General features: G+C 45.4%; 2 long non-coding RNA genes across 2 annotated transcripts in view; one reads left to right on the forward strand and one right to left on the reverse strand.

Moving 5' to 3' along the window:
- LOC141204046 (uncharacterized) overlaps positions 1–18,328 on the forward strand; it is a 132,777-nt gene extending 114,449 nt beyond the window's left edge. Inside the window, exon 4 of the long non-coding RNA XR_012275072.1 lies at positions 16,117–18,328. This is a non-coding gene — a long non-coding RNA (uncharacterized lncRNA). The remainder of the gene's footprint in view (positions 1–16,116) is intronic.
- A 142-nt stretch (positions 18,329–18,470) lies between these two features.
- Positions 18,471–19,861, reverse strand: part of LOC141203943 (uncharacterized) — a 31,314-nt gene continuing 29,923 nt past the window's right edge. The window contains exons 3-4 of the long non-coding RNA XR_012274970.1: positions 19,566–19,710; positions 18,471–19,467 (exon numbers count right to left, since the gene is read on the reverse strand). This is a non-coding gene — a long non-coding RNA (uncharacterized lncRNA). The remainder of the gene's footprint in view (positions 19,468–19,565; positions 19,711–19,861) is intronic.

Here is a 19,861-nt window from a genome sequence, read left to right on the forward strand (position 1 = left end):
ATGTTTCTTGCTATGCTGCTTCTCTTCTCTACTCTTGTTCTGTCTTCTTTCTCCCTAACCCTGCCTCAGCCCCGGGTTTATATAGGGGAAGTCCTTCCCCTCCCAAGACTGGGCAGGAGGTGTGGCATGCACAGGATCCCTGACCAAAGGACCTCCCACCTGCTCTCAGACGTAATATCTCTATCACTGTGGCAACCAGACCCCTGGGGTGTCACACTTCCAGTACCTGTCTAGATATTTTTTCTATTACCTGCTTTCTATAGCGGCCCCCACAGTACCATTTCTAACCTTTCACAAGTCAGTATTTTGTCCTATAGTACAAAAGCAGGTTAATATATATGTAATATTCTTGCCTATTGATACATTTTTACTCTCCATAATTGGAACTGGCTACACAATTCTGCTTGTTAATAAAGTATTCAGTATACTTTTCCCTGTAATACACATACTATATGTTTTATTAGCTGCTTCTCTACTTTGTTGAGAGTTTCTACAAGTAGAGCCACTATTACAATGAACAATATGTCTTAATGTCCAGGATCCACAAAAACCGGGCCAAGGAATGGAAATGCATTAATTGTAAATTATGTCAGCAATTAAGGTAAGTTATTGTAAACATGATGTCATCGCATTAACATAAAAAGCAAAGACCGTCGGGAAGCACCTGAGCTACTGGGCTGAAAGAGTGGAGGATTTAACAGGTAAGGCTTATTATCTTATGACATTTTCTCCTCTTGACCATTTTAAGATTATTCCAGATAACCATTAACGATGCTTAAATAGCCTTGGATCACATGAGGCATCCATCACATTCAACTTCTTGTTAGAAATGTAGGACGCATCAAACGTTACTGGACCGTGAGGAGGTAACAATATTAAACCCGCACGGAGCATTATATCAAAGTGGCAAGAGACATAGCACAATGTCATTAGGGGCCAGAATGGGATAAATAAATTTACACTAAGTTCAGATTACCCTTGTCCGATTGTCCCATACATCAGACTTCCAAAATATATATATACTGTACTTATATACAGCCATGGCCAAAAGTGTTGGCACCCTTGTAATTGTTCCAGAAAATGAAGTATTTCTCCCAGAAAATGATTGCAACCCCACGTTTTGTTATATACGTTTATTTCCTTTGTGTGTATTTGAACAACACAAAAAAAAACTGAAAAAAAAAAAGACAAATTGGACATAATTTCACACAAAACCCCAAAAATGGGCCAGACAAAATTGAAACAAAGATCTTTACCCATAATCTTGGAAAGGTGGCAACAATTTTGTCCAGACCATTTTTTGGGGTTTTGTGCGAAATTATGTCCAATTTGTCTTTTTTTTGTGTTGCTCCAATACGCACAAAGGAAATAAACGTATATAACAAAACGTGTCATTGCAATAATTTTCTGGGAGAAATACCCAATTTTCTAGAGCAATTTCAAGGGTGCCAACACTTTCGGCCATGACTGTATATATATGTATATATATATATATATACATATATATATATATATATATATATATATATATATACTGCTCAAAAAAATAAAGGGAACACTTAACACAATGTAACTCCAAGTCAATAACACTTCTGTGAAATCTACCTGTCCAGTTATGAAGCAACACTGATTGTGAATCAATTTCTCCTGCTGTTATGCAAATGGAACAGACAACTGGTAGAAATGATAGGCAATTAGCAAGATACCCCTTATAAAGGAGTTGTTCTGCAGGTAGTAACCACAGACCATTTCTCTGTTCTCATTTTTTTTGGCTGTTGTTTTGGTCACTTTTTCATTTTGCCATTGCTCTCACCCCTAGAGGTACAGTAGCATGAGGCGGTGTCTACAGTACAACCCACAGAAGTTGCTCAGGTAGTGCAGTTCATCCAGGATGGCACATCATTACAAGCTGTGGCAAGAAGGGTAGCTGTGTCTGTCAGCACAGTGTCCAGAGCATGGAGCAGATACAAGGAGATGTGGAGGGAGCCATAAAAGGGCAACAACCCAGCACCAGGACCGTTACCTCCTCCTTTGTGCAAGGAGGAACAGGAGGAGCACTGCCAGAGCCCTGCAAAATGACCTCCAGCAGGCCACAAATGTGCATGTGTCTGCACAAACGGTTAGAAACTGACTCCATGAGGGTGGTATGAGGGCCCGACGTCCACAGATGGGGGTTGTGCTCACAGCCCAACACCGTGCAGGACGCTTGGCATTTGCCACAGAACACCAGGATTGGCAAAGTCGCCACTGGCGCCCTGTGCTCTTCACAGATGAAAGCAGGTTCACACTGAGCACATGTGACAGACGTAACAGAGTCTGGAGACGCCATGGAGAGCGATCTGTTGCCTGCAACATCCTTCAGCATGACCGGTTTGGCAGTGGGTCAGTAATGGTGTGGGGTGGCATTTCTTTGGAGGGCTGCACAGCCATGCATGTGGTCGCCAGAGGTAGCCTGACTGCCATTAGGTACCGAGATGAAATCCTCAGACCCCTTGTGAGACCATATGCTGGTGCGTTTGGCCCTGGGTTCCTCCTAATGCAGGACAATGCCAGACCTCATGTGGCTGGAGAGTGTCAGCAGTTCCTGCAAGATGAAGGGATTGAAGCCATGGACTGGCCCGCCCGTTCCCCAGACCTGAATCCGATTGAGCACATCTGGGACATCATGTCTCGCTCCATCCACCAACGTGACGTTGCACCACACACTGTCCAGGAGTTGGCGGATGCTTTAGTCCACGTCTGGAAGGAGATCCCACAGGAGACCATCTTCAACCTCATCAGGTGCATGCCCAGGCGTTGTAGGGAGGTCATACAGGCACGTGGAGGCCACACACAATACTGAGCCTCATTTTGACTTGTTTTAAGGACATTACATCAAAGTTGGATCAGCCTGTAGTGTGTTTTTCCACTTTAATTTTGTGGGTGACTCCAAATCCAGGTCTCCATTGGTTAATAAATTTGTTTTCCATTGAAGATTTTTGTGTAATTTTGTTGTCAGCACGTTCAACTTTGTACAGAACAAAGTATTCAATGAGAATATTTCATTCATTCAGATCTAAGATGTGTTATTTGAGTGTTCCCTTTATTTTTTTGAGCAGTGTATATAAATATACACAGTGGGCAAAATAAGTATTTGAAACACTGCCGATTTTGCAGGTTTTCACACCTACAAAGAATGGTGAGGTCTATAATTTTTATCGTAGGTACACTTCAGCTGTGAGAGACAGAATCTTAGAAAAATCCAGAAAATAACATTGTATGAGTTTTAAATAATTAAATTGCATTTTCATGAATGAAATAAGTATTTGATAACCTACCAACAAGCAAAAATTTTGGCTCTCACTGTTAGTTTTTCTTTTCCTACCCTCATGGGGTAAGGATGATTCTGAGAAAGGTCAGGAATCAGTCCAGAACTACACGGGAGGACCTAGTCAATGACCTGAAGAGAGCTGGGACCACATTCTCCAACATTACAGTTAGTAACACACTACGCCATCATGGATTAAAATCCTGTAAGGCACGCAAAGTCAACCTGCTCACGCTAGCACATGTCCAGCATGTCCAGGCCTGTTTGAAGTTTGCCAATGACCATCTGGATGATCCAGAGGAGGCATGGGAGAAGGTTATGTGGTCAGACGAGACCAAAAATAGAACTTTTTGGTATCAACTCCACTCGCTGTGTTTGGAGGAAATAGAAGGATGAGTACAACCCCAAGAACACTGTCTCAAATGTGAAGCATGGTGGAGGAAAGATCATACTTTGGGGTTGCTTTTCTGCAAAGAGGACAGGACGACTGTGTGTGACGCTCGCAGCCCTACCCTGGGAAGATGGGGGGATACTCGGAGCCGGGTCAGATGTTTGGTGGGGCTGTAGCCGTGGCCTGGACCCGTTCCGTGCCCAGGGCCGTCACATTAAAAAGGGTGGTATGGGTTATCAGGGTTGAGTGGTTGCTATCAACTACGCCACCTGTGGTACCTGGTGAAGGCCACCAGCGCTGCTGCAGTCCTCTGAGGCGGGATGTTGTGGCAGCCGACGTTGATACTACTCCCCACAGGCGGAGCAGGGCCTCAGGGCAGAGATGAGGATGGAGGGAGTCGTAGTGGAAGAGGTCTGGTGCTGTGCGGTGCAGAAATAAAGAGTCCGGAGGCCATAGGGGTTGACTTCCAGGGTTTTTACTCACGGTAGAGCATGCAGCTGCAAGGCTTCTCCCTGCTCCTCACGGAGTTCTGCGGTCACCAGGAACGGGGGTCCGACAACCTCCGAGTAATTCAAGTGCTTAATCAGGACCCCGCACCAGAGTGTTCCTAGACTTCAGACTGAGTCCTCTCCTGTCTGTGTGTGTGTAGAAAGGCCGGGTCTCCCTCTGGACTATGCTCAGAACAAGGGTACGGGTGGCGACTCCACTAATTCCGTTACCCGGTGGGATCCTCTGTGCCTGCCGGGCTTCCCTGACTAGGACGTAGAGTAGCAAAGTCAGGTGTCGGGGGCCGGTACCCCTCTTGCAGCCGGAATCCCTCTGACTAGGCCAGAATAGCGAGAATACCGCTCCGTCTGCATCCCCCTGGGATCCTTTTGCGATGGAGCTACACTCCTAAGCTCCAGGCCTTCTTGGGCATGGACCTTGACCGGGATGAGACAGACGTTCACTCAAACCCGCTCCTCGACTCAAGGCCAGAGTACGAGGACCGTGTCTCCATCAACTGCAGGTTCACACAGAAAGCCACATTCAGTGATGAAGATCACAATCAAAAGACCATGAGCCAAGATGGCTGTTTATTAAATATGAATTATTAAGTGTAACCTAAATGTGCGTCCTCCACCCTCACCCTCTACATGGTTCCCCCTATCTTTTGGTTCCCCAGTCTCCCATTATCCCGGGAGGGGCAGCACACTGGTGCCTATTAGCCCCCCCTAATGATGGGAGAAGTGTGGTGTTGGATGTAGAGGTGGGGTCCTGACCATTGCACCGTTCTTACCTCGAAGGAGGGATACCACACCCCATTGAAGAGGTGCAGCATCCCTGTGGCGGTCGAACCCTCAGGGGCGCCACAACTGCACCGTATTGAAGGGAGAATGGATGGGGTCATGTATCTCGAGATTTTGGCCAGCAACCTCCTTCCCTCAGTAAGAGCATTGAAGATGGGTTGTGGCTGGGTCTTCCAGCATGACAATGACACAGCCACTGCAACTAAGGAATGGCTCCGTAAGAAGCATTTCAAGGTCCTGGAGTGGCCTAGCCAGTCTCCAGACCTGAACCAAATAGAAAATCTTTGGAGGGAGCTGAAACTCAATGTTGCCCAGAGACAGTCCCGAAACCTGAAAGCCTCTGTACAGGGCCGGCTCCAGGTTTTCGTGGGCCCCAGGCGAAAGAGTCTCAGTGGGCCCCTTTAACACATACCACAATTCATGATGCGCAGATATGGCAGAGAAATATATATATAGTACAAGGCCAAAGATTTCACTTACTCCTTACATTACATGAGTGATATCTATTGTAAATTCTACAACATCTCAGAAACCGGCGAATCCTCGCAGCGCACAGTGCAGACCAGACAGTATAGTCCTCCATACAGTATCATGGGCCCCATATAATGCTCTATACAGAATACAAGCCCCCATATAATGCTCAATATAGAATACTGGCCCCCATATAATGTTCCATACAGGATACTGGCCCACATATAATGCTCCATGCAGGCTGGGCCCCATATAATGCTCCATACAGAATAGTGATCCACATATAATGCTCAATACAGGATACTGACCCCCATATAATGCTCCATACAGGATACTGGCCCCCATATAATGCTCCATACAGGATACTGGTCCCCATATAATGCTCCATACAAGATACTAGCCCCCATATAATGCTGCATGCAGAATACTGTCCCCATATAATGCTGCATGCAGAATACTGTCCCCCATATAATGCTGCATGCGGAATACTGTCCCCCATATAATGCTGCATGCTGTATGGGCCCCATATAATGCTGCATGCTGTATGGCCCCCATATAATGTTGCACACTGTATGGCCCCCATATATTGCTGCATGCTGTATGGCCCCCATATAATGCTGGAGGCTGTATGGGCCCCCATATAATGCTGCAGGCTGTATGGCCCCCATATATTGGTCCATGCTGTATGGCCCCCATATAATGCTGCATACTGTATGGCCCCGATATATTGCTGCATGCTGTATGGCCCCCATATAATGCTGGAGGCTGTATGGGCCCCCACATAATGCTGCAGGCTGTATGGCCCCCATATATTGCTCCATGCTGTATGGCCCCCATATTCTGTATGGGCCCCCCATATAATGCTGCAGGCCACCATATGCTGTATGGCCCCCATATGCGGTATGGCCCCCATATGCTATAGGCTGTATGGCCCCCATATATTGCTCCATGCTGTAAGGCCCCCATATGCTGTATGGCCCCTGTGAAGAATATTCAAGACAATCCCATGTCAATCACTGTGCCCTGTCTGGCAGGTTTTATAGAGCTCTCCATGTACAGTGTAATTTGACACTGCAGCTTGCAAAGGAAGGGGCCCACAGGCCATGAGTGACAAAACCCCCACCAGCAGCTGTGAAGTTATGGGAATACCATACGTCCCAGTGATAAACAAAGTAGATTTTTGGAAATGCACGAAACGAGAAAATGTCACCCAAGCTTTCAACGCAGTCTAGCGTGTACGGAAAGGGAGATATATGGCACAGTCTTGCGGGGGCCCCTAAGACCCTGGAGCTTGGTATCCACGCATAGCAGGGGCCCGGCTGGGTCCAATGACGCCAAAACCAGCTCCCCAGGAGCGTCCAATAAGGAGGTATAGCCTTTTTTAGTTTTTTGGAATCTGTAGCTGGGAGAGAACAGGGTTGGAGACTTGGGCTCAACCAAGGGGCGGTAGTGGGAGCGAACCAGAGAGTTTAACAGTCGCTGCTGCCAGAGCCCAGCGTCTTTTTCCTGGGGAGGTTGTGACGTCAAGTCGTGTGGGAAAAGTCCTGCAACAACAAAGAGAAAGCCCACAAACCTCCCATGTGGCAGCCCTTCCCTGAAAGCGAGATCATCCATCTAACCGGTAACTGACTTGTAATAACTGCTTTATATCTTTTGTACCCATACTTTCGTGTTTGTAACTCTGACCACTGTGTATGTATAACTCTTATGTATATAGCATATTGTTTAGTGTGCCCCTAAGGGGGCTGTTCTTTTATCTCGATCCACGGTCCATTGTTCGGTCCAATGAACACGCTACCGGGCTGGTTTCTAGCCCAATATAAGTCCGTTATATCAAATAGAAACTGGTGACAGCTCTCCCAGGCCGACCAGGCTCTGCTTCACTGGAGTTTGAGAAAGAGCCATAATGGTTTGTAGGGGATCAAATACTTATTTCTCACTGCAAAATGCAAATAAATTTGTCTAATTTACACAATGTGATTTTCTTGATTTTTTTTTAGATATTCGATCTCTCAATGTTAAAATTAACCTACCCTTAAAATTATAGACTGTTCATGTCTTTATCAGTGGGCAAACTAACAAAAACAGCAAGGGATCACATAATTATTTCCTTCACTGTATATACTGTATATTTGTCATATTTTCCACAATAAAAGATTGTGAATAAGTGACAATATATGCCTGTATATATATATATGTTTTTTTAACTCAAACGTATTTCAATAACCTTTACATTTTTTGCTCTCTCTTGGTCCCAGAAAAACTCTTGAAATAAAACTAATTTAATTCTCTGCACATGGTTATACTGATTCTTTTCGGTCACTTCATCTCCTACACTTACGACTGAAATTTCCACTCCCAATGTACAGTATATCTTTGTTCTCTTAATGTAAGTTCCCCTCCCCAACCTCATTTCTTATGTGCCCAGAGTTTTTACATCCTTTTCCCTCACTTCCCACAGTGCCAATCAAAGTATGTTTTTTTATCAATTGTTTGGAAAACCAGTTTCTCCATTTCCTTATAATCACTTTTTGTACCAGAGCAAGTTGTCATTAGCATTAACTTTGTTTGACCTTTTAACAACATGAAGACAATAGCCAAACATTTTCTCACCTAAGTAATACACATACATTAAACAGGTTGTCCACTACTTTAACATTGATGACCTATCCTTAGCATAGGTCATCAATATCTGATCGGTGAACGTGCGACACCCAGCACCCCTGCCGCTTCGCTGGTCTAGGTGTCGACGGCGTCCGGAAGTGCTCTGTTATGGAGTTGCTCTGTCTACTAATAGTGTCTGCGTTAGGGTACTGAACATCCTCCCCGTATTCAAATCAATAGGAGGCGGATGTGCAGTAGCCGGTTGCGGCCACAATCAGTAGACAGAGCAGCTCTGTAACTGAGCACTTCCGGGTGCCGGGAGTTGCACACCCATCGATCAGACTTTGATGATCTATCCTAAGGATAGGTCATCAATGTTAAAGTAGTGGACAACCTCTTTAATATCTAAATAGGAAATCATATGGACTTATGTATAATAAAAAAAATCTGTAATATTTATTTTGCTCACTTATATAGCACCATTAATTCCACAGAACTTTACATACATTATCATTACTGTCCCCAATGGGGCACACAATCTAAGTTCCTTATCAGTATGTCTTTGGCGCTTGGGAGGAAACCCACGCAAACACAGGGAGAACATACAAACTCCTCGCAGATGTTGTCCTTGGTGGGATCTGAACCTAGGACCTCAGCGCTGCAAGGCTGCAGTGCCAACCACTGAGCCAGCCTTTTCAATATTCTGTTCAGTTTTCCAATTTGCTTTCTCCATCTCTGATTTTCAGTCGTCTTTTAGCTAGTTCGGGGAGACCTGCTGCTATAGTGTCTTCCAAACACAGTAAATAGAGATATGAGAGATTACTACTTTCCTGCCTTAATGTAGCAAATATGCAAAGCTGCAGGAACATTTATTTAACAGTAAATACATATACTAGAAAGCAGCAGTGCCATCTCTGTGCCTCTTCACACCTCACTGACTCTTCTCCTCCACCCCATCCCCTCTCCAAAGACTGCAAGAGCTGGCAGTCCATCTTATTATGAGCAATTTTTCCGAATTAATGTTGCGATCAGGAAGCAAGAAGAAGAGACACTTAAATGGAACTGATCATGTAAATAACACTATTAACCTGCAGATATGGGGTTAATCTGCAGGTTAATAGCATTCTGACACTATACGGCCACTCGCTCTTTCACTCAGCAGTGGTTGTAACCATGCTCCCGGCACTGACTGACTGCTGGCTCATCAGATTTTTTATATTCTCATGTATTGATTTATGAAAATTTGTCAAAAATAGCAGTGACCTGTTAAGTTAGGCAACTTACCCCCTAACAACTACCTCTATTGCATAACTATTACGCTCGCGCCCGGACTGATTGGCGTGAGCTTGATTAGTGATCCCACTGTACCATGAACCGAGGAGTGCCTGGAGGGGCGTAACTAAGTATCAGTTCGGTCCGACCAAGGTCACACGGCGGCTCAGTCGACTCCGTGAACCAGGGAGGAACCGAGCAGAGGGTCACAGTTGTTGACCCACACCGGGGAATGCAAGAACAGGCAGGTTAGGCTGGCATACAGACAGGTGGGTACTGGCTGGCACGTCTGGTATGAAGACAGGTGGGTATTGGCAGGCACGGCTGGCATGCAGACAGGTGGGCAATGGCAGGTAAGAACGCAGGCAGGATAGGGACCAGTACAGACTGGGCGAAACCGCAGGTGCGGTGAACAAGCAGAGCGAAGCAAAACCCCAGGTGCAGTGAACAAGCAGAGCGGAGCAAAACCGCAGGTGCGGTGAACAAGCAGAGCAGAGCAGAACTGCAGGTGCGGTGAACAAGCAGAGCAGAGCGGAACCACAGGTGCGGTAAACAAGCAGAGTGGAGCAAAACCGCAGGTGCGGTGAACTAGCAGAGCGGAGTGGAACCGCAGGTGTGGTGAACAAGCAGAGCGGAACCGCAGGTGCGGTGAACAAGCAGAGCAGAGCGAAACCGCAGGTGCGGTGAACAAGCAGAGCACAGCGGAACCGCAGGTGCGGTAAATAAGCAGAGCAGAACAGAGCAGAAGGTGCAGGCAGACAGGACAGGGCTCTGTTCACATGGAACAGATTGGAAAATACAGGAAGATGGTTAGAACACAGGAGGTAGATATGGAGGCAGGGAAAGGGGACAAGCAGAACCAGATACACACAAGGTACTTACAATGAAGTAGCGAGTGGACACAAAACTCACAAACAGAAGTATAGCGACAACGAGTTGGAGTTAGGTGCAGGTTCAGACACTGCAGGAAAAGGGAAGGTTCGGACATAGAGACAAACAGGTAACGGGCTAGGACACTGTTCAGACACGAACTGAACCGGGAACAAGATACAGGAACGAGCCTGGGAACTCAGCCCCCAGGGTGGCGGAAACAGACTAGAAGTCAGATACAGGTAGTGGCCCTGGGTACTCAGCCCCCAGGGTGGCGGAAACAGACTAGAAGTCAGAGATACAGGTAGTGGCCCTGGGTACTCAGCCCCCAGGGTGGCGGAAACAGACTAGAGTCAGGACAGGACCTGGCAACTCACAGTTGCACAGAACACACTGTAAGAAAGTGTTGCTCAGGCACCTCGTACTGGGTGGAGCGGGTTTAAGTATCCAATGACTCACAGCAATAGGCTGGGGATGCATTAGGACTGCGCACACTGTAGCTTTAAGAATCAGGAAGCAACAGCGCCGACGCCCTAAGCCAGCAGACAAGAGACATACAAACAGCTGGTACTGGAGCAAAGTGTGCAGCCTGGCCTGATAGGTAAGATTGCGGTCTTACATGGTGGGAGATGGTAAGCCATGCAAGTGTGTCACCCTGGCCTGGATGCCACAAAATATATTAAAGCTGTGTCTGAGAGCAAGGGGGAGGTTCTCTGGTCAGGGGAACATTAGCATGCAATGCCTCCTGTCTCAGGCCAGTAGGGGGAGCAGGCTGCCCCTATAAAAGCTGGTACTGGGGGCAGGGTTAGGGAGAACTTGATGGCCTGTCTCAGCACTGAGACTTGTCCCAGAGCAGAGCAGGGACAGACAGTTGCACTGCACCTAAGAGGAAGTGTGGCAGGAGGAGAGCCACAAGCCAGAGACAAGAGGCGAAGAGAGCCTGTCTTGGCAGATAAGAGACTGACTTTACCAGACTTTGGAGTCTGAGGCTGGGAGGATTCTACATCCTCCAGCAGAGAACCAGTTCGCAAGGGACTGTATATTCCTTGGTCTAAGAAGCCTGGAGGCCCTGCCACAACCGAAGGGACCAGTAAAGCCGTACAAGGCTGGGAGCAGAAAGGAACCCACGTCGCAGGTCATACAGGCGAGAATACACGGAAAGCTTGGAAACGTGGGCTGTTACCCTATAACGAGGAGATAGCCAGAAGGAGCGCAGAAAGCACGGTAGGCCTACACCCTCACCCTGACCAGGGCCAATTTCCCCGTTGCTCTCAGACATCCAGGTCCCCTCCTAGCTGGGACTGTTTATGGGTCAGTTTACCTGTTTCAGTAAAGACCCTGGACTGCAACCTATTGTCTGTGTGCTCCTTCGCGCCTCCAGTACTACCGGTACTGGGACTCTCACCACCATCACTCCCACCATCCACTACACTGCCCTGGGGCCGCACTCTTCCCGTGGGGAGTCACACCATCCCAGCTGCACACCTCATCAGCCTCAGCGGTCTGCCTTGCAGCGGCGGTACCTAATGACCGCAAATCCACGGGTGGCGTAGTCGGACATAATCAATAGCACATAACGGACTACCCCTGGCCTGACCACCCTGAGCCACGGAACCGGGTCGCCACTACTACCCCCATCGTCTCCCTATTGCCCGGATCCGAGTGCCCCACGGCCCAGGGGGCGAGTCACAAGCACGCCGCCAGGGATGTTACAATAACTCAGATTCCTCTGCCTTTCTTTTCAGTTTGCTTCCTCTGCATTTTAACTTCTGCAGTATATCATGTATTTATTTACATGGCTATCTGTTTATTTCCCCTGGAGCTATTATTTCCAGAAGTTTCAGCTGAGCCTTTGCTTAAGAAGTATGTCCACTTAAACAATTCTTTTTCAGCACCTGTTCACCTGCATGATTTTATGAATTGCAAAGGTCGAAATGGTGCCTTACACAATGCCCTTTTATCTATAATATATGAAGTCCATCTGAGTTAGATCTGCCTTTTATAGCAGCCCACATCACTAAATTAGGGCATCCTGTTTAGAAAAATCTCCTATTACCTTTTTCTTTATTTTTTTAGGACATAGGGATTGTCCTTTATAATAATAAACAACTGGGCTTTAGTTTAGTTTACAAGACATTTACGCAGGAACGTCACTTGGAGGGCTAGTGGAGTAAGTACCCTAGGTGCTATGTGTCATGATGGCTTCAACAAGTTACCTTGCTTAAAGAGGTTGTCCACTTCTCGGACAACCCCTCCTAATGTTTTTCCTGGTAAAACTAAAACATTTATACTCATCTTCGGTACTGGCACCATTCCAGCAGTGTTGGCACTGACTCTCCAGGGGATTGCGTGACATAACAATGTAGATGAACCATATACATCCCGAGGAAGGAAGAGAGCAGCAGCTCTCACTTCCTCTGGATCTATGTGATTTGTCCAAAGGCAGGGAGTGTGAAGCCAGCTCTGTTTGGCTACAGGGATCATGTGAAATAATGTCACGTAATCCCCGGGAATGGAATGGTGTCGGCACTAGAGGTGAGTATAAGTGTTATTATTTTACAAGAGGGAAACATAGGAATTGAGAAGGGGATGTCTAAGTAGTGGAAACCCTTTTATAACTAGGGTATTTAGGTTTAGGGTTAATATAGCATGCTGAATCTTGCCATAAGTGAAGGAAAGCTATGATGTGACAGGAGTTTCTAAAGAGGTTAAAGCTTTGATTCATGTACAGGAGCACATATTTACTAAGACTACAACCTCCCAGACAGCTATGGCACAACTTCCCTCCTAGACAAAATTCAACATGCCCAATTATTGTTTGCCCTATCAGCAGACATCAGGGACAGTTGTCCTGCTAATTATCAAACATTTCAGATCAGCATCACTGTGTGGCTGACCAAGTCCGTGAGGAAGTACAATGTGTAGGACATAACCAGAATGTTATCTGGATTTACTTGTTGCTCAGTGATGCTGTTGCAGATAAGTGTAAACTGTACAGTAAAAAATACAACGCTGTAGACATGGTTACTAGCAAACAACCCACACCAATAAAAAGGTGTTAGATACAGTAAGCATATGTTAACATCCTGTTTTCTGCAAAATTTTCAGAACTTTTTAAGTATGAATCTTTTTCTTTCATTATTTTATGGTGGTGCTCAATATAACAGACCAATCCAACTCCAGTATAAGAATTACACAGATATGGAACTCACCTATTGTAGGGTCCTCATGCCTTATAATACAAGACAGGTGCAGAGAAGGAACGCGGGTCACAATCGCCTCTCGCATTTAATCCACATTCCTCCCTGACCCCTGCCCTACCATATTCCATCTCTTTGGGATTATAATAAAGCATGGAGATTCTACAATCAGTGAGTAGCACATCTGTGTAATTCTCATACAGGAGATTGCTTATACTGTGCCAATATTTACTGCCCCTCTTTACAGAGATTGGTACTGTCTCACAATAAAAAAAAAAAGTTCGAAAAAGAAATTGTATTGCAGTAATTGTAGTAATCATAACAAATCGCTCATTTACCCATGTTAAAACAATAATTATATTGCATGATTTAACCCTTTCAACCCAAATCCCGTTTTCACCTTCCTGACCAGGCCAACTTTTCCAATTCTGACCAGAATTACCGTACTTTATGTGGTAATAACAATAGAACGCTTCAACGTATCCCAGTGATCCTGTGATTACCCCGTCTACTTTACATCAGCATAATTTTTTAAACATATTTTTTTTGTTAGGAAGTTAGAATTGGTAAAAGTTTATCAGCAATTTCTAATTTTTTGAAACAAAATTTACAAAACTATTTTTTTAGTGACCATGTCATGTTTGAAGTGACTTTGAGGGGCTTTTGCAACAAAAACAAAAACAAAAGTGACACCATTTTAAAAACTGCACCCCACAAAGTGCTCAAAACAACATACAAGAAGTTTATTAACGCTTTAGGTGCTTCACATTAATTAAAGAAATGTGGAAGGAAAAAATGAAAATATTAAATATTCTCACAAAAATATAGCCCCCAATTTTTTATTTTCACAAGGGTAACAGGAGAAAATGGAACCCAAAATTTGCTGTGCAATTTCTCCTGAGTACGTCGATACCCCATATGTGGTGGAAAACTATTGTTTGGGCGCACGGCTTCCACAAGTGACCTCATTTTGGAAACTACACCTCTCAAGGAGTTTATCTAGAGGTATGGTGAGCACCTTGAACCCACAGGTGCTTCATAGAATTTGATAACGTTGAGCTGTGAAAATTAAAATTAAGATTTTTCCCATAAAAATGTTGCTATAGCCCCAAAGTTTTTATTTTCAGGGCAACAGGAGAAAACGGACCCCAAAATTTGTTGTGTAATTTCTCCTAAGACAGCCGATACCCCATGTGTGGTGGGCAACTACTGTTTGGGCACACTGCCGAGCTCCGAAAGGAAGGAGCGATGTTTTTGAACGCAGGTTTTGATAGAATGGTCTGTGGGCACCATGTTGCATTTTGGGAGCCCCTGATGTGCCTAAACAGTGGAAACCCCCCACAAGTGACCCATTTTTGAAACTACACTTCTCAAGGAATTTATCTAGAGGTTTGATGAGTACCTTGCACACGCAGGTGCTTCACAGAATTTTATAACGTTGAGCCGTGAAAATAAAAAAATGACATTTTCCCACAAAAATGTTGCTTTTGCCCCAAATTTTTCATTTTCACAAGGGTAAACAGGAGAAAATGAATGGTACAATGGTACAATTTGTTGAGCAATTTCTCCTGTTTGCACCAATACCTTATATGTGGTCAAAAAATAATTCTGAGGCAAAATACAAAGCTCAGAATGGAAGAAGCGCCATATTATGGTGCAGTTTTTACTGTTATGATTTGTGGGTGTCATGTCACATTGGCAGAGCCCCTAAGGTGCCAGAACAGCAGAACACTCCCAAAGTGACCCTATTTTACAAACCACACTCCTCAATGAATTCATCTACGGGTGCAGTGATCATATTGACACCACAGGTGTGTCACAGAAGTTTATACCATTGGGCAATAAAGAAAAAATAATTACATTTTTACCACAAAAATTTTGTTTTAGCCCCATATTTTACATTTTCACACAGAAATTTGTAAAAATGCCACCAAAATTTGTCACACAATATCTGCTGAACATGTCATTATCCCATATGTGTCTGTACAGTAATGCTTAGCCACATTGTGAGACTTGGCAGGGACAGAGCTCTTTTTTTCCCTCATAAGAACCCTGTTACCTTGTTTATTATTATTTTTTTTGCTACAAATGTCCTTCAACCTGACCTTTAATACTACCCAGTGGATCTTATTTCACTGGGTGTTATCTTGATGCTATGGTGAGCCCAACCCAATTGTTGGTGTTCCAAGGAGGTGTCGTCAATAGTGGATACATCCACTCCTGACCAAACGGGCAACAAAAGGACACTTCCATCGTCTCTATCATGAGCTATGCAAGCATCCTCAAAAGTTTTATGAATACACAAGGATGAGCGTAGCTTAATTTGTCAAGCTTTTGGAGGTTCTCACACAGGGCATAACCTTCCAGAATACAAGGATGCGGCGATGTACAGGTGCTACTCACAAAATTAGAATATCATCAAAATGTTAATTTATTTCAGTTCTTCAATACAAAAAGTAAAACTCATATATTATATAGAGTCATTACAAACACAGTGATCTATTTCAAGTGCTTATTTCTGTTAATGTCGATGATTATGGCTTACAGCCAATGAAAACACAAAAGTCATTATCTCAGTAAATTAGAATACTTTATAACACCAGCTTGAAAAATGATTTTAAAATCCGAAATGTTGGCCTACTGAAATGTCTGTTCGTTTATCTAATATTATGCAGCAGTTTATCATTATGTAATTTTTCATGTGTGCATTAGGTTCCTAGCTACTGGGGTTTCGTTTGCTGCACTTCATTTCAAATTCCTCCTAGGCAAGTCGACGATATCAGCAATTGTCAAGCACATCTGTTCACAGATATGACTCAAACTCCATTCAGATGTTATGTGGGAGCCTGGCCAATGAGACTGGGAACAAATTGTACATGGTTTTTAAGCCGAAACACAATTTCCCAACTGCATCGGGGCCTAAGATGGCAAACATATCAGGATCAAGAAGCCACCAAACTCTGGGTCCCAATATTTTAACTATAAACAGTATTTTTCTGCTGTACTTTTAGCGTTAGTGGACAGTGATTATATGTTTCGTATAGTTGACATTGGAGCATATGGGCGAACATGCCATTCTAGAATTTTTAACACCTCTGTTATGGGTCGCCGCCTTCACAATAATGACCTTGCTCTGCCACCACCATCTGTTCTTCTGGGGTCAAAAGGTGAACCAACATCATATGTGTTTGTTGCAGATGAGGCATTTCAATTATCTCGATATGTGATGCGACCGTACCCACATTTGGAGCCCTCAATTACCAGAGGCGGAGTTTCAACTACTGTCTTGCTCGTGCATGCAGAATGGTGGAGTGTAGCTTTTGCATCCTTTGTGCAAAATGGCGTGTGCTACTGGGGGTCCTACAACTAAGTGAACATATTGTTAATGGAGTCATCAAGGCATGTGTGGTATTACATAACTTTACCCGCATGCATGTGTAGCACCCCGAGGGCTCGGCTGCTACAGGGGTATTGCACCTCGACCCAGAGGTGTGATATTCCACTCCCGGGTAAGGATGGAGTGTGGACCAGGACTCGTTTAGCTGCATGCACCACACACACCCCATTTCCGAGGGACAGGTCAACGGTGCTCCCACGAGACAAGAGTGCAGGCACGACAGCATCTGTCCCTGTCTGTAGTGGGGAGGGGAAGTACACCCAGTGGTGTAGGAGCAGATAGGGGTGGGTCTTTGGGCATAGGTAGGAGCCCATTGGTTGCTAGTCACCTGGGCTCACACATAGAGGGAGGTATTTAAGGTGGGCACCATCTTAGGACAGTGTTCAGTTCAGTCAGGAGTTCAGCCAGAGAGGGCTGACAGGGAGCTGTGGCTCAGTCTGGGCCCAGCTCCAGAGACAGGCCTGGAGTGGAGGCCAGAAACAGCAGAAAGAGAGAGGAGAAGGAACGGAAAGGAAAGTAAGAAATGAACTGGAACAGAGGAGAAAGGAAGCAAGGAACACAGAGAAAGGCCCAGAGACGCGAGTAAAGAAGGAACCCCATATGCCCAGGAGATACAGGGTGAAGGGTTGGCAGAGCAGTGTACCGGAACCCAAATTGGTGGAGGCAACAGATTCCTTAGCCAAAGACCGGAGGTTGTCACCACATCTTGGTGCGACCCCCCACTACATCCACCAGGAAAGCATACCGCATAGGGTCAGGGAAACCGGAGATAGGTTTCACCAACAGAAGGCCCGAGGGAGCTGGACAAAGGTGGGTCACTGGTGGGGACGGCCAGAGAAAGGAAAGGAAGGGAGCCCTGTGCCACGCTCTGGAATTGCCTGGGAGTTGGTCGAGTCCCTTACCTGGTGGACGCAGCACGGCTTGGGCAGTTATCGTCTGCAGGATTGACACGAATAACAACTGTGAGTAAAGCATTGGAAACTGCAACCGCACGTCTCTGTGTTTCATCGCCGCACCAGCACCATTAGTACTGGGACGCTCACACCATCACTCCCACCATCTTCTACACTAGCTGCCCTGAGGCAATACTTCTCCCGTGGGGAGTTATTCCATACTCGGCTGCGCAAACTACATCAGCCTCAGCGGTCTGCAGCGCAGCGGCGGTCCCCACTGACCGCAATCCACGGGTGGCGTAGTCGGACACTCGTTACAACATTAAGACTGCCATTGAATTGACCACCCTGGGCACGGACTGGGTCACAGCCACGGAGGACTACAACCCCCAGCGATCCGGCTCCGGGTATCCCCTGCACAGCACAGGCCCAGGGGGCGCGTCACATGAATATGGTTATGCTGCAGGGCGTGACACAGAAGAGGTTGTGTCCAGTCACTTCCTTGCTCCATCTGTCCTGACTACACGACGACAGCCTTCTGGCCTTAAGATTAGGGATATTTACACTTCATATTTCATAACTCCTGAGGGAGAAACTGGATGGCAGAATGCGCAAGTTGACTTTCTATGAAATAATAATGGATGGTCGTGTCTATTTTTTGGCCTTATCCTTGTTCTTGTCTATGTTTAACATAAAAAGTAATGCATATTATAGTTATAATTACAATTTAGATGTAAAATAAAATTACTTTTTTTTCCAACTATGTCACATGACTGTAATGTTTAAACAATGTTTATTAACTACATAAAAAAACAAAGATTAGGCAACATACTGTATTTCTTCATATGCGAAAAAGGGCAAACAAAAATTAAAAAATAATAGCCACACTTACAACAAACCACAAAAACTGCATAAACACACTACAGTTATTATGAATTGTGGTATGTTGATGATCTTGGCTCTGATGAAGGAAGATGGCCAGACAAAGATTCTTGTGTGGGTCACAAGGTTGGATCCATTACTTGGGTGTGAGAGGACCCTGCAGGGTAAGGGTAAAGTGCCTCAGAGCTTTGTGTTCCTGCGGGTGATGGTAAGTGCCAGCATGAGCACCAAAATGCTCCCCCTCAGTAGGGCCAGCCTTCGGCCAAGCATTGCTCCTTTTCGAGTGATAAAAGGTGGCCATTTGGCCTCCCTGAGCAGCCCAATCCCCATGCCTATGACCAGGCATCTGGTCCAACACAATGGGTTGTTGTCTCAACCCCCTCGGAACGGTGTTGGTATCGAGAGGGGGTGCTGTGGTGGTGGCAGTCTGGAGGGGTCCACGGTGGCTTCCTCCTCCTATGGTGATCGCAGACGGTTGCGTGGGGACCGGTACCAATCATCGAGGGCATCAAAGACCTCCTGGGGATTGTTCGGTCTTGGGGATGCGTCCAAAATTATATGTATTGCATTGCGAGCATGGAGCAGCACAAGTCAATCAATACCCCACATATATAGCTCCAGATTGCACGCAAGAGCCTCCTCCCCATCATTGCACGAGAGATAGTCTAAAACCCTACTATCAACCTCGTGCCTGGTGGTGATGATGGGGAGCTCCATCCTGCGCAGATGTGTTCGGGGGATCGGGGCTGCAACTGGAGAGTTATCCAGCGGCAGTGTTGGATTGCTGCTCCGCCACTCTTCCACTTCCTGTGTGCGTGTTGCTGGTGCTGTTTGTTGTGGTGGATGAACAGTGGTGATGCTGCCTCCCTGTCACGAATGTTGGAGTCGGTTCTGCAAAAATAAAGTATACATTATTTAATGTAAAGTTGCACAAAATGGACTTAAATTGTTCAAATATGGACAAAAAAGAAAACAAAACACAAACTTACGGGCGGAGATCCAGAATAGGGGCCAGAAAATTAAGCTGCTCCATACAGATATATTGCCTCTTTTTGGAGGCTGCTGAGCCACTTTTGGCCCTCTGTTGCCGCTCACGACGGTAGGTATCATGGTAGCTGCGGATTATATCATTCACTGTTTTAAAGAAAAGAGTAAAAAAAAGTACATTATTATTTTAAATATTGGTTCAATATGTTAAATACAATCAATGCACTTAACATTAACATCATATCGTCTAATTCATAATGTCTATCATAAATTGTATCAAAAATATAATAAGAATCAG

The sequence above is a fragment of the Phyllobates terribilis genome, unplaced genomic scaffold, assembly GCF_046119375.1.
Source record: "Phyllobates terribilis strain yellow unplaced genomic scaffold, ASM4611937v1 Scaffold_1__5_contigs__length_1240528914, whole genome shotgun sequence".
NCBI lineage: Eukaryota > Metazoa > Chordata > Amphibia > Anura > Dendrobatidae > Phyllobates > Phyllobates terribilis.